This window comes from Ovis canadensis, chromosome 5, assembly GCF_042477335.2.
Source record: "Ovis canadensis isolate MfBH-ARS-UI-01 breed Bighorn chromosome 5, ARS-UI_OviCan_v2, whole genome shotgun sequence".
Lineage (NCBI taxonomy): Eukaryota > Metazoa > Chordata > Mammalia > Artiodactyla > Bovidae > Ovis > Ovis canadensis.
The window spans coordinates 89587214-89601434 of NC_091249.1; positions in this window are offsets into that span (position 1 = coordinate 89587214).

Sequence of the window (14221 nt, forward strand, 5' to 3'; positions counted from 1 at the left end):
GTAAATTATTGCAAATTACTGGTCATTCTTTGAATTGAGCTGCTTTTCTGTGTGTGTGTGTGTGTGTGTGTGTGTGTGTGTTTAGCAGAGCTTTATTAAACTGAAAAAGGGGCAGAGAAAGTTTCTGACACAGACATCAGGAGGGGGAAGGAAAGTGTTTCCCTGGCTAACCTTTAGCAAGGCAATTATATACTTTTTAAATTAGTTATTTCAATAAATCAAAAGAATGTCTCGAGGTTGCAAATATTTTATCAGACCCACTCCCACAATTTACATTTTAAAATAACAGGATTAGAACTTAGTAAGATTTTACCAGACCCACTCCCATAATATACATTCTAAATGATCAGGATTAGTTAGAAGGTTTTTAGGAAGGAGAAACTGTACTCAAGCAGGATACATTGTTGTTATATAATCCTTAGTACAGAGTTTAAACTGAGTTGTTTGTTGGGTAATCATCAGTTCCGGGCTTAAGGAAAAACGTTTTAGGTGACTAAAATGAAGGATTATAAAGAGAAAAAGGAAAAAGACATTTGTCATTTCCTCCTCCTTTAGAATTCCAGACCCCTATCTCCTCTTCAAAAGCTCCAGACCCCGCCTCCTCCTCGGGGAACCCGGACTTCTTATCAATCTGCCTAGGAATTAACTCTCTCACTCCCCCCTTTTCTTTTAGGAGAATTATGTTGCCAAGCAAAAGGGGTATCATTTCATTCCATAAATACTTCTTGCTGTTGAGGGGCATTGTCCCTAAATTGTTGGAGCAGCATGTTCTCCTAACCCTCATATTGAGGGTCTCTAATCCAGGGGCCCCAAGTAATAGTTGGAGGAGACTGCGGCACTCGTAGGAGCTTGGACAACCAGTAACTTGAAAACTTTCAGACGGTTAGAAATGAACCTTATTCTGCAATTACAGATGTGAGGCAAAACAGTCATTAAAACAAGTTAAAACATAATCAGAGTTAAAAGTTACACTATATCCATAGTTAAGGTACAATATGTTATTCCAGTCCATTTTAGGATTATTAGATGGCATCAGATCAAGAAGAGTTGAAGAAAGTCTTTTTTTTTTTTGGCTTGTAGCCAAATTATGTAACCTATCTCTCAGTTCAGTTCAGTTCAGTTCAGTCACTCAGTCGTGTCCAACTCTTTGCAACCCCATGAATCACAGCACGCCAGGCCTCCCTGGCCATCACCAACTCCCGGAGTTCACTCAGACTCACGTCCAACGAGTCAGTGATGTCATCCAGCCATCTTATCCTCTGTTGTCCCCTTCTCCTCCTGCCTCCAATCCCTCCCAGCATCAAAGTCTTTTCCAATGAGTCAACTCTTCGCATGAGGTGGCCAAAGTACTGGAGTTTAAAGTAAAACTTTATATTAAATATTTGGCTTACTAATATACCTTAGCTTTATCTGAAGAAATATATTTTTTCTCAATAATTTCACATGGATAACTTAGAGGTACAGAATCAGAAGAGACTGAAATGGAGGTGTTTGTGAACTAGGTGGAAAACTAGCATGAGGGGATCTGAGAAGGGAAGAGTAGAAAGTAGGGGAAAGTAACCACTTGCTACTCATTGAAAAAGACTCTGATGCTGGGAGGGATTCGTGGCAGGAGGAGAAGGGGATGACAGAGGATGAGATGGCTGGATAGCATCACTGACTCGATGGACGTTAAGTCTGAGTGAACTCCGGGAGATGGTGATGGACAGGGAGGCCTGGCGTGGTGCAATTCATGGGGTTGCAAACAGTCAGACACAACTGAGTGACTGAACTGAACTGAACTGAACTGAACCATTTACTATAAGAATGTAGAGACAAAAAAAAAAAAAAAAGAATGTGGAGACAGTTTGTCAGTGACTTGACTAAAACACCTCAATGCATTTGGAGAGACCAAAACCAGATTGGAACAAGAGAAAGTGGAAACAGCTGTATTGAAACTTTTTTCCTTTTTTTTTTTTAAACGGTTCTCGTTAAATACTTCTGTGCTTAAACAGTTCAATAAGGGCAATTATGTAGGGATTTTAGAGGCAGATAGGAAAGAGCCACCAAAATGTTGAGGGCAATTCTTTCTATATTCTGATTTACTCAGAGGAATATTTTCAAAGTACAAACTGGACTATATCTTAGGGAAATATTCCGTAACTTTTATTTTATTTACTATGAGCATATGTGTGTGTGTGTGTGTGTGCACATGAACTAAAATATTTATGCTCCCCAAATGGATTTTAGACATCTTTGATGTAACACTGGGGCTTCCCTGGTGGCTCAGACAGTAAAGCATCTGCCTGCAAGGTAGGAGACCTGGGTTTAATCCCTGAGTGGGGAAGATCCCCTGGAGAAGGAAATGGCAACCCACTCCACTACTCTTGCCTAGAAAATTCCATGGATGGAGGAGCCTGGTAGGCTGCAGTCCATGGGATGGCAAAGAGTCAGACACGACTGGGCAAATGTAACCCTTATTTCGCTTTTATGAAAATGGTGATTCTTATAGAAATATATTGAACTGTGATTAAGGCAGAAAACAATGAAGAGGAAAAATAACAAATATGACGTGAATTGAATCAAGGCAGTCCTTGGGGTCACAAAGATTCGGACATGAGTGAGCAACTGAACTGAACTGGGAAAGCAAACTTCTGTCACTCATTCTTCACCTATCGAATGAGGATAATAATCGTTCCAAGTTCCAGAGGGTTCTTATGACAATTCCATGTGTTAATACCTATAGAGGTCTTGGATAGTTTCTGACTTATAATAAGTGTCCAATAAATCTTAATTACCATTAAATGCTATTAAAAGTGAAAGTGAAAGTAAAGTCGCTCAGTGGTGTCCGACTCTTTGCAACCCCGTGGACTGTAGCTCTCCAGGCTCCTCCGTCCATGGGATTCTCCAGGCAGGAATACTGGAGTGGGTTGCCATTTCCTTCTCCAGGGGATCTTCCCGACCCAGGGATCGAACCCAGGTCTCCTGCATTGCAGGCAGATGCTTTAACCTCTGAGCTACCAGGGAAGCCCAAATGCTATTAAAGATTTTTGTTATTGGTGCTATTCTTATAACTATTATAAGTGACAAACATAAACAACTATATAAACAACAACAAATAAATTATAATATTTGTTGTTACAAGTGAATATTATAAATATATAATAATATATACATTTGAATAATTTCAGAAAAGGATATGAATCATAAACATATAAAGAGATATAACAAGAAAGGTGTCACACTACTGAAGGTGATGAGGTCAGAAAATGATCTCAAATATAGTAATGGAATTAATATTTTTTGTTGAAGAGTAGTTGATTTACAATATTATGTTAGTTTCAGGTGTACAGCAAAGTGATTTGGTTATGCCTATGTATATGTATATATTTGTATTCTCTTCTTTTCCACTATAGTTTATTATAAGGACCAGTTATATAGTAGATTCTTATGTTTGTCTATTTTATATACAGAGTAGTATGCATTTGTTAGTCCCATACTCCCAATTGATCTCCCTGCCCCCACCCCTGCCAATAACCATGTTTGTTTTGTATGTCTATAAGTTGTTTGTCTTTTGTAAATAAATTCATTTGTACTATTTTTAGATTCTACATATAAATGATATCATATTTGTCTTTGTCTGACTTTCTTCACTTAGTATGAAAATCTCTAAGTCCATCCATGTTTCTGAAAATGACATTATTTCATTATTTTACATAATTGAGTAACATTCCATTGTGTATAAGTACCATATCTTCTTTATTCATACATCTGTGGATGGACACTTAGGTTGCTTCCAAGTCTTGGCTATTGTAAATAGTGCATCTCTGAACATCAGGATGCATATATCTTTCGAATCAGAGCCTTTGTCTTTCCTGGATGTATGTCCGGAAGTAGACTTGCTGGATCATATGATGACTCTATTTTCAGTTTCTTTAAAGAATTTCCTTACTGTTCTCCATAATGGCTGCAACAGTTTACATTCCCAGCAACAGTGTAAGAGGGTTCCCATTTTTTCCATGGTCCTCATAGCCATTCTGACCGTAGTGAGGTGATTCCTCATTGTAGTTTTGACTTGCATTTCTCTAATAATTAGTGATGTTGAACATCTTTTTGTGTACCTGTTGGCCATCTTTATGTTTTCATTAGAGAAATGCCTATTGAGATCTTCTAAATAGAAGATTTTTTGATTGGGTTGTGTTTTTGTTGTTGCTGTTGAGTTGCATGTACTATTTGTACATTTTGGAAATTAAACTTTTGTTACTCTCATTATTTGCAAATATTTTTTTCCAATTCTATAACTTGTCTTTTCATTTTGTTGATGATTTATTTTGCCATGTAAAAACTTGTTAAGTTTGATTAGGTCCCATTTATTTTTACTTTTAATTCTATGTAGCAGAATTATTTTAATACACATGATATCAAGAATTGCCTAATGTTACATGAAAACTCTCAGCATAGATTTCTGGGTCAGTCTGGACTAAAATTAAAAAAAAATTAGAGAATAGGTGTTACTTTCAAGTGTTTACTATTTGTATATTTTAATGGTATTCTAATATGTCATTGCATATCATTGGAACAGATATTGAATAATAGTCTCAAGATTGAATTATTAAAATTAAATGTTGAAGAGTTCAAACTGAACAAATTAGCAGTCCATAGAAATATGGAGCTATCCATTTTGTTTCAATTTTATTATAATATTGATGAAAAGAGAACAATGAAGCTCACCAGATTAAAAGGCATTAAAGCCTTAGGGAGCCCACATTTTTATCATATCATTAGGTACACGTGAATGAGATATTTATTATTTCATAGTCTAGGATGCTTCAGATAGACTCAGCCTAAATTTGTGTTTACTCAGCAAAAAGTTCAAGTTATCTACTCACATTCAGATATTTCAGGACCAAATACATAGTAAAACATCCATGATTTTTACATTTTGAGGCTTAAATTCATTGATTTTTTTCTATATTCATCCAATTAGTTATTCTTTAAAAATGAATATAGCTAAATTCGAGTTCAGTTCAGTTCAGTTGCTCAGTCGTGTCTGACTCTTTGCGACCCCATGAATCACAGAACGCCAGGCCTCCCTGTCCATCACCCACTCCCAGAGTTCACTCAAATTCATGTCCATTGAGTCGATGATGCCATCCAGCCATCTCATCTTCTGTCATCCCCTTCTCCTCCTGCCCCCAATCCCTCCCAGCATCAGAGTCTTTTCCAAGAGTCAACTCTTTACATGAGGTGGCCAAGGTATTGGAATTTCAGCTTTAGCATTGGTCCTTCCAAAGAAATCCCAGGGCTGATCTTCCTCAGAATGGACTAGTTGGATCTCCTTGCAGTCCAAGGGACTCTCAAGAGGGAGATTCATTCTGAATAGTCAATGAGTAATATATATATATATAATTATATATATATCATATATATATATAATTTTATATATATATAGCTTCCCTGGAGGCTTAGTGGTAAAGAATCCACTTGCCAATATTTGCAAATGCAAGAGACTTGGTTTCGATCCCTTGGTCAGGAAGATCTCTTGGAGATGTAAATGGCAACCCACTCCAATACTTTCACCTAGAAAATCCCATGGACAGAGGAGCCTGGCATGCTGCAGTCCATGGAATTGCAAAGAGATAGGCACAAATTAGTGACTAAATAAAAACAAAATATAAACCACATTTTTAAAAAATATGGGAAATATAACAAAACAATAATGAATATAATTATCTATAGGATAGTCTATGAAATCTATTCTACAAAGAGCAGGTTCATAATTACTTAGAAATATAAATGTTAAGTTGGAATAAAAATATCTCAGCAGTTTAATTTGGAAATGCATATGTGTAGGTTCTTTCTTGTTTTTATAAATAACTGACTATTTTGATGGTTTCAAGACATAGTTGTATAATAATTGCATATCTGTCATAATTGAAAGCATGAGTAAAACAAAATCTATGCAAGTAGGGGCATGGCCCCACCCCTCAGAATAATTGCATATTCTGTCATGTCTGATTGCTTAAGTAGTACAAAAAGGAAAGAACAAAAATAGACTTCAAAAATCAGTCATACTCAGAAAAAATTGAAATTAAATAGCAGTAAATGAATCCTACTAGAATACTCCCATACTTTTCATAGATTAAAAAGAATAAACAATGCACATATGCTTGCTTTACTTCTTAGCTATATTATGATTGACACCTTACTAAAACCCCAAATTTGCCAATCAGTAAATCTTAACACTGCTCTGTAAATGTGTGCTACAAAGAAATTTAAGAGATAATCTCTAAATTCAAGGAGTGTTTAGTTAATTAAAAATGCAACCTTATTGTTCAATATTACATGAATGCTTTAAAATTAACAGAGTATTGCATTAAGCTAATTAAAAAGTATTATTGTGATTGAATGCTTAGAAACTATAGCAACCAAGTGTTTTAGAAATGGAAAGGAACATTTCCATACAAATATGTATATGAGCATAAGCTTTTTGGAACACTACTGATATTTAGAGTTGAAGTCCAAAGATAAAATAGAGTGTTTAAACTATGTTTAAAACATCTGTCTTCTATTTTAATGATTAGAGAAATGCATACATAGAGTATATCCTAAATGCACGTAGGCCAAAAGAGAGGAGGAAATACAAAATGGAGATGGGTAGAGGTCTTCACAGAAGAAATTCTAGACATGGTTGGTTTTTAGCTGCGTTTTCAAACAGGAGGCCACCTGAGTTCAAATAGGCTTCAGTTGAGTTCAGTCGCTCAGTTGTGTCCGACTCTGTAACCCCATGAATTGCAGCAAACCAGGCCTCCCTGTCCATCACCAACTCCTGGAGTTCACCCAAACTCATGTCCATCGAGTTGGTGATGCCATCCAGCCATCTCATCCTCTGCCATCCCCTTTTTGTCCTGCCCCCAATCCCTCCCAGCATCAGAGTCTTTTCCAATGAGTCAACTCTTCACATCAGGTGGCCAAAGTATTGGAGCTTCAGCTTCAACATCAGTCCTTCCAAAGAACACCTAGGGCTGATCTCCTTTAGAATGAACTGGTTGGATATCCTTGCAGTCCAAGGGACTCTCAAGAGTCTTCTCCAACACCACAGTTCAAAAGCATCAGTTCTTTGGTGCTCAGCTTTCTTCACAGTCCAACTCTCACATCCATACATGACCACTGGAAAAACCATAGCCTTGACTAGATGGACCTTTGTTGGCAAAGTAATGTCTCTGCTTTTGAATATGCTATCTAGGTTGGTCATAACATTCCTTACAAGGAGTAAGTCTTTTAATTTCATGGCTGTAATCACCATCTGCAGTGATGTTGGAGCCCAAAAAAATAAAGTCTGACACTGTTTCCACTGTTTCCCCATCTATTTGCCATGAAGTGATGGGAGCAGATGCCATGACCTTCGTTTTCTGAATGTTGAGCTTTAAGCCAACTTTTTCACTCTCCTCTTTAACTTTCAACAACAGGCTTTTTAGTTCCTCTTCACTTTCTGCCATAAGGGTGGTGTCATCTGAGTATCTGAGGTTATTGATATTTTTCCCAGCAGACTTGATTCCAGCTTGTGCTTCTTCCAGACCAGCGTTTCTCATGATGTACTCTGCATAGAAGTTAAATAAGCAGGGTGACAATATACAGCCTTGACGTACTCCTTTTCCCATTTGGAACTAGTCTGTTATTCCATGTCCAGTTCTAACTATTACTTCCTGACCTGCATACAGATTTCTCAAGAGGCAGGTCAGGTGGTCTGGTATTCCCATCTCTTTCAGAATTTTCCACAGTTTATTGTGATCCACACAATCAAAGGCTTTGGCATAGTCAATAAAGCAGAAATAGATGTTTTTCTGGAACTCTCTTGGTTTTTGCATGATCCAGCGGATGTTGGCAATTTGACCTCTGGTTCCTCTGCCTCTTCTAAAACCAACTTGTTAGTGATTAGTAAACTTAGACATAAAGGGTTTGAGGTCAGGGATAAAAGAACTGAGATTCAACTCTATGAATGTACGTGTACTGCACATTAACACCCTTCACACAGTTCTCCATGAGAATGTCTAGATTGCTTGGTGAGTTTGGAGTCAAAAACATGGAGCATTATGAACAAATGTTAATTAGTATTTGATGCACAGAGCCTAGACAGTTATTTCATCCCATGTGTAATGAATGGTCTTATCGGAAGAGTACTGAACACAGCATATCAGGTGTTACAAAACTGAATGCATACAGGAGCCAGAATAATAGTGCCTCTCATGGAAGTGATACTATCATGAATTGTTACCCATTCATGGAGATTGGAGGATGCATGTTCCATATCTGAAAAGTGGATCATTAGTCTAATGGAATGACCACATAAGACATTAGAACCAAGTTGACATGATTTTTTTTTTAAACAAAGGATGTTTATGTGAAATAATCTAACTTTTAAATGTTGCCAACTAATTAAGACATTAATAAAAGATATTGTTGTATCAAATAAGACCCAGTTTGATGCTTCTGTCCTTTAGTTATTTCAGTATAGAAACCATCTTGTCCTTGGGGCAAGAAATATTCAGAATCCAATGTTGAAGACTTTCTGCTATCTTAATAATTGGTAGGACAAGTATTTGCTTCTGTGATTCCTTGTATCTCTCTGACCTTACAGAAGAGTGCCATATTTGTTCAGTCTGATAGTCCATCCCATCAGCATACGGAGAATTCTGCTTGGCCTGGAAACTATTCAGTCTTCCTCAGTGAATTTGTAAAGCTTCACACTGATATATCACTCTCTCAGCCTAACGTGTTTCTTCTTTATATGAGAAAAATTAAAATGTTAAAGAAAAAGCCCTAGAACAATCGATTCTTCTGTACTCATTACCCAGATTCAGAATTATCAAGACTTTATCACATTAGCTTCATGTATTATGTCTTCTCACTTTTACTGAAACATTTTCAAAAAATTTTCCAAATATCATGATATTTAAACCTTATGTATTTCAATATACATCTCTAAAAAGGAATATAATTTTATAAGATTGATTATCCCAGTGCCTTTAGGCCATCTATCAAAGTTAACAGTATTTCATTCATCTCATGTTCTCCTTTTTTCTCTTTGCCTTCTTGCGGTGCTTTTTCACTGTGTTCTCCTTCACTTGTATTTCTTGTTAATGGATGTTAGCTCTAGAAACATGCTTGGGTTTAGGGTTTAGTAAGAATACTTCAAGGAGGTGCTGTGTGCAGTTTAGCTTTCTGAAAGCAATCTCATTGCTCTCATCTTTGTGACACAGCAGTTCAGGGTATCCTCCAATTACCAACAACCATTTTATTTTCTTACAACCCTGAGAGTGTTTTATTTGAAATCACAGGCAAACAAAGCAAATTCACAGTGGGCAGTTTGCCTTTGATCATTCCTTCCTTTTTCACTATGACCATCTGTCATTCAATGCTTTTTGAGAGTTTTTTTCTAGGACTTATTCTCATCCTCCCTTCTAAAAGTCTTTGGAAATTGTCTTTCTCCATTCCCAACGAATAGGGGTCTCAGGTGTATATGTAACATAGAAATGCATCTAGAAAGAATTTAATTCTAAAATACTGTGCTCCTCAAAATAAATCAGTACCTATCCATCAGCTTTATCTATATTTACTTATACTTTGAAAGTTGCTAGCCCCCAGGACACACCGTGGTAGCATCTTTCCTTTTACTTTCATCTAAATATCCTCTATTGGAGAGAAAATAAGAGGAAAAGGATCTGAGTGTTTTAACAGATGGGTTGATATTAATATTTAGATACTAGCTGATTGTCAGTAGCTTGCAGTGAGACTGAATATTGGTACCCATCAATTACCATGGAGGAGAGTTATCCTAGTGATTCCTGTTGGAGACCATCTTATTCCTCTGGCTTCATTAGATTAGAAGAACATTGCTCTTGCTTTTGCTATAGGTTGGTTACATTACAATCATAGTCTGCTATTGGTTGACAAAGAAGGATGTGTTGCATGTTCTTTTATTCCCTATTCTTAGCCTTCTCCCTAAGTGGAATTAGTCTTAGCTTACTCCATATCTGATGTTCAGAAGAAGCAAGAAACAAATGTAATATTGTTGTTGCTGTTTAGTCTCTAAGTCATGTCCGACTCTTTGAGACCCCATGGACTGTACCCCCCAGAATCCTCTGTCCATAGGATTTTCCAAGCAAGAATACTGGGCTACATTCCCTTTTCCAGGGTATCTTCTTGACCCAGCAATTGGACCCATATCTTCTGTGCATCTCCTGTATGTCTCCTGCATTGCAGGCAGATTCTTTTACTGCTAATCCACATTCAATCTAGGAATTATAGTACAACTGCTTTTGAAGATTTATTTCAGACTATTACCTCAAATCAGTTCAGTTCAGTTGCTCAGTTGTGTCCAACTCTTCGCGACCCCATGAACCATAGCACACCAGGCATCCCTATCCATCACCAACTGCTGGAGTCTTCCTAAACCCATGTCCATTGAGTCAGTGATGCCATCCAACCATCTCATCCTCTGTTGTTTCCTTCTCCTCCCACCTTCAATCTTTCCCAGCATCAGGGTCTTTTCCAATGAGTCAGCTCTTCACATCAGGTGGCCAAAGTATTGGAGCTTCAGCTTCAACATCAGTCCTTCCAATGAACATCCAGGACTGATCTCCTTTAGGATGGACTGGTTGGATCTCCTTGCAGTCCAAGGGACTCTCAAGAGTCTTCTCCAACACCACAGTTCAAAAGCATCAATTCTTCAGTGCTCAGCTTTCTTTATAGTCCAACTCTTACCCACATCCATACATGACTACTGGAAAAACCTTAGACTTGACTAGATGGACTTTTGTTGGCAAAGTAATGTCTCTGCTTTTTAGATGAATACAATTTTTCCTAATTGTTCTCAATTCTCCATCTTTTGATTCCTAAGTTACTAATTTGAACACAACTATAAAGTCTATATTTAATAAAAGACTTCCTCTCTCTTTGCATGTACATGAGTATATCTTTCAGAAATTCTTTCTGCTAAACTATGTGTATATTCTGAGAAAGGTACAGAATGTGCCCAAGAGATATGAAAACAGATGACACCTTCTATTAGTTTGCTAGATTTGCCATAACAAATTCTATTAGTAGGTGGCTGAGGCAATGTAAGTTTATTTTTCCCATTATTCTGGATGTTGGAAGTCCAAGATCAAAGTGTTAGCAGGTCTGGTTTTCCCTGAGGCCTCTATCCTTGGTTTGCAGATGGCCACATTTCTACTGTGTCCTCATGTGGCCATTTCACTGATATTTCTTTCTCTTCTTTTAAGGTCACTAGTCATATTGGATTAAGATTCTACCCTTATGACCTCATTTCATACTTACCTTTGGTGGGCCCTATCTCCAAAATACTGTTACATTGGGAGTTAAGGCTTCAGTGTATGAATTTGGAAGAACACAATTCAGTTCATAACCTGCCCTTGAGATTACTTTTTCTGGTCTATAACTGTTTATGTAAAGTAAATCATTTAAGCTATGTGGGTTCTACATTCCAAGTATGCTTGCCAAAGTCTGAATGTATATTTGTTAGCAGACTTGGCTCTCTGCCTGATAGTTTGTAACTGAATCATATTTACATTTAATCATAGTTGACTGGGGAAATAATTCAAGGATTTATCCTGGTTTTTTTGTGTGTGTTTGTACACATAGTCGTTTAATTATTTCTGGTTTTGATGATTCAATAAAGGGATGCCCTCTACACCGTTACTCTCACCCCTCACAGAGAATGAACACAACAGATATTTGGATCCATCTTTATGTTTGAAAATTCACTCTTTTATTTTCTAAGTGACATTACTCCTGTGAAGGATAGCACTTTTTTAGCTACTTGCCTCCATGTATAAATTTTGAGGAAATCCACAGTGGCTCAGTAGTAAATAATCTGCCTACAGTGCATAAGACCATCTGCAAAGCAGGAGACACTAGTTCGATTCCTAGATCAGGAAGATCCCCTGCAAAAGGAAATGTCAGCCAACCCACTCCAGTATTCTTGCCTGGAGATCCCCATGGAAAAAGGCACCCGGTGGGCTACCGTTCATGGGATTGCAAGAGTTGATCCTGACTTAGCAACAAAAATACCACCACTACATAAATTTTAAATTCTTTTCTTACTGCATGCATGGTGAGTTAGGAAAAGTGATCAGCATTATAGTTTTAGTAGTTCCTTGAGAGTCAGTGAAAGGGAAGCTCAAATATAAGCAGTGTATTAAATTAGGTAAAAAAAAATAGTCAATAATAGAAATAAAATAAGATAGTGATGTGTATAAAAATATGAATGAAAAATGAGTGAATTGGTGATTGAATTTTGCAAAAATAATGTCCATTCAATGTGGAAGCAATATTCTCAATTGAAAAAAGTTGGCTAGAAGTCTCTTTTAAAATAATAGTTCTGAAGAATAATAATTCTGGAGAATTTTTAATGTCATGATGCAGCTTATATATAACACAATTTCCAGTACTGACTGTAAAAATCATTAAGTTGGGGGTCAAAACTGTGTTTCTGAAAGAGTTTTTGTTCCTAAAAAAGACTCTTGATAAAGAAAACTCACATTCATACACTGTGGTGATTTGTTCCAAAGTCTTGCAACTTAAGACAAACTGAATCCTAAACTGTCTCCTGTCTGCCACAGGCTAAGACAATTAGCAACAATTTAGAGTAATGAAATTAGACACTACTCAGGATAAATGGCTGCCTTTGGTTTGCATGATAAGCTGTAACTCTGTGATGAGTGTGAAAGTTTATGTGCCAGACAGAAGGAATTGTCACCTTGATTTTTTTTCTTTTTTGAAGTCTGTCCCAGACCAGTTCAACTGTTAAATTTCAATTAAACTAAATGTGGTCAGAAAACAACACACAAAAAGATTGGAAATGTAAGTATATTTCTTTTATCTAGCCTGAGCTGTTGGCAAAGTAAACTGGCTTTTCCATACTTGGCATTTATTAATAATATTTTGAATACCATTGCGCTTTTTAAGCTGAGTGTGGTGGAATTCTCTTGTGGGATTATTAAATGAGTCGATTTGCATTCTAATGAGAACAAATGTTTGGGATTGCATTGTTAAAATGCTAAAACGGTGTGTGTATAATTATTTTGCAGCTTAGATTCGCAGAACTCATTTCCCCAAACTCCTTTTTTTAAATAACTAAAGAGTCAGAGCCTACTGACGGCTGGAGGGGAGGTGATTAGGGTAATTTAAACTGTTCACAAATGACTTTGCCACAGAATGAAAGCATTTCTTTGGCTTTGCCCGGCTCCTTTCATTATCTTTAAGCGGCCGCAGTGTTGAGTCCCATAAGAAGTCTCACCAAGCTCTCTTTCCTTGTACAGTTTCTCATTTGTATTGATTAATCATTTTGTAATTCCATTCTAGGTTGACTTGCTCATCTTTAAGGCATTTGCTGCTTTTTCTTTGCTTGTCTATCCTGTAACGGTTATGTTGTCTGTTCTAATACCTTAGCTTTATCACTGCAAGTCAAGCTTTAAAACATTAATCCCTTCATGCTTTAATTTCATATTCTATTACCAGAATGAATGCAAATACTGTTTGCTTTTTCTCCTTTTTAATCATCTTTACTACAGCTTTTGCATATGGGCCAATAGTAAAGTAAGCTTTTATTATTTAGAGTATAACTCTTTTTTAAATAGGTTTTCAGCTCTCTTTCTTTAGCTTAAAATTCTATTGACAAAATACACATGCTTACTGAAAAAATATCTATAGCCTTAACGCTTATTTTGTTGTCACCAATTTCTAATAAAATAAACATATTGTAATTTAACAGTCTTAAGATACTACTAGTACCAGTAAAAATGTTTAACTATCATATTTTTAAGTATTCTGACTATTAACCTTGACCTGAGGAATTCATTCTGGTGACAAAGTTTTGGAACAATAATGATTTTTTATTCCTTACTTCATGCAGTTTGAAATTTGGAGAGAAACTAAAGAAAATATGATCTACCTTACTCTTCATGTAGAAAAAGATTGAGAATCCAAAAAAATTAAGTAATTTTCTTACAAACAAGAAATGATTTCATATATATGTATTTTTTACAAAAGCAATTAAACTGAGTCTTGTTTCATAATTTTGTATTGTGATGACCAATGCTTTATTATTAAATAAATGATACTTTGCATTTATTGCATAAATTACTTAATTTACATATACATATACATACATACAAATCGTATATTATATACAAATATGGCTGTGTATAATATATAATTGAAA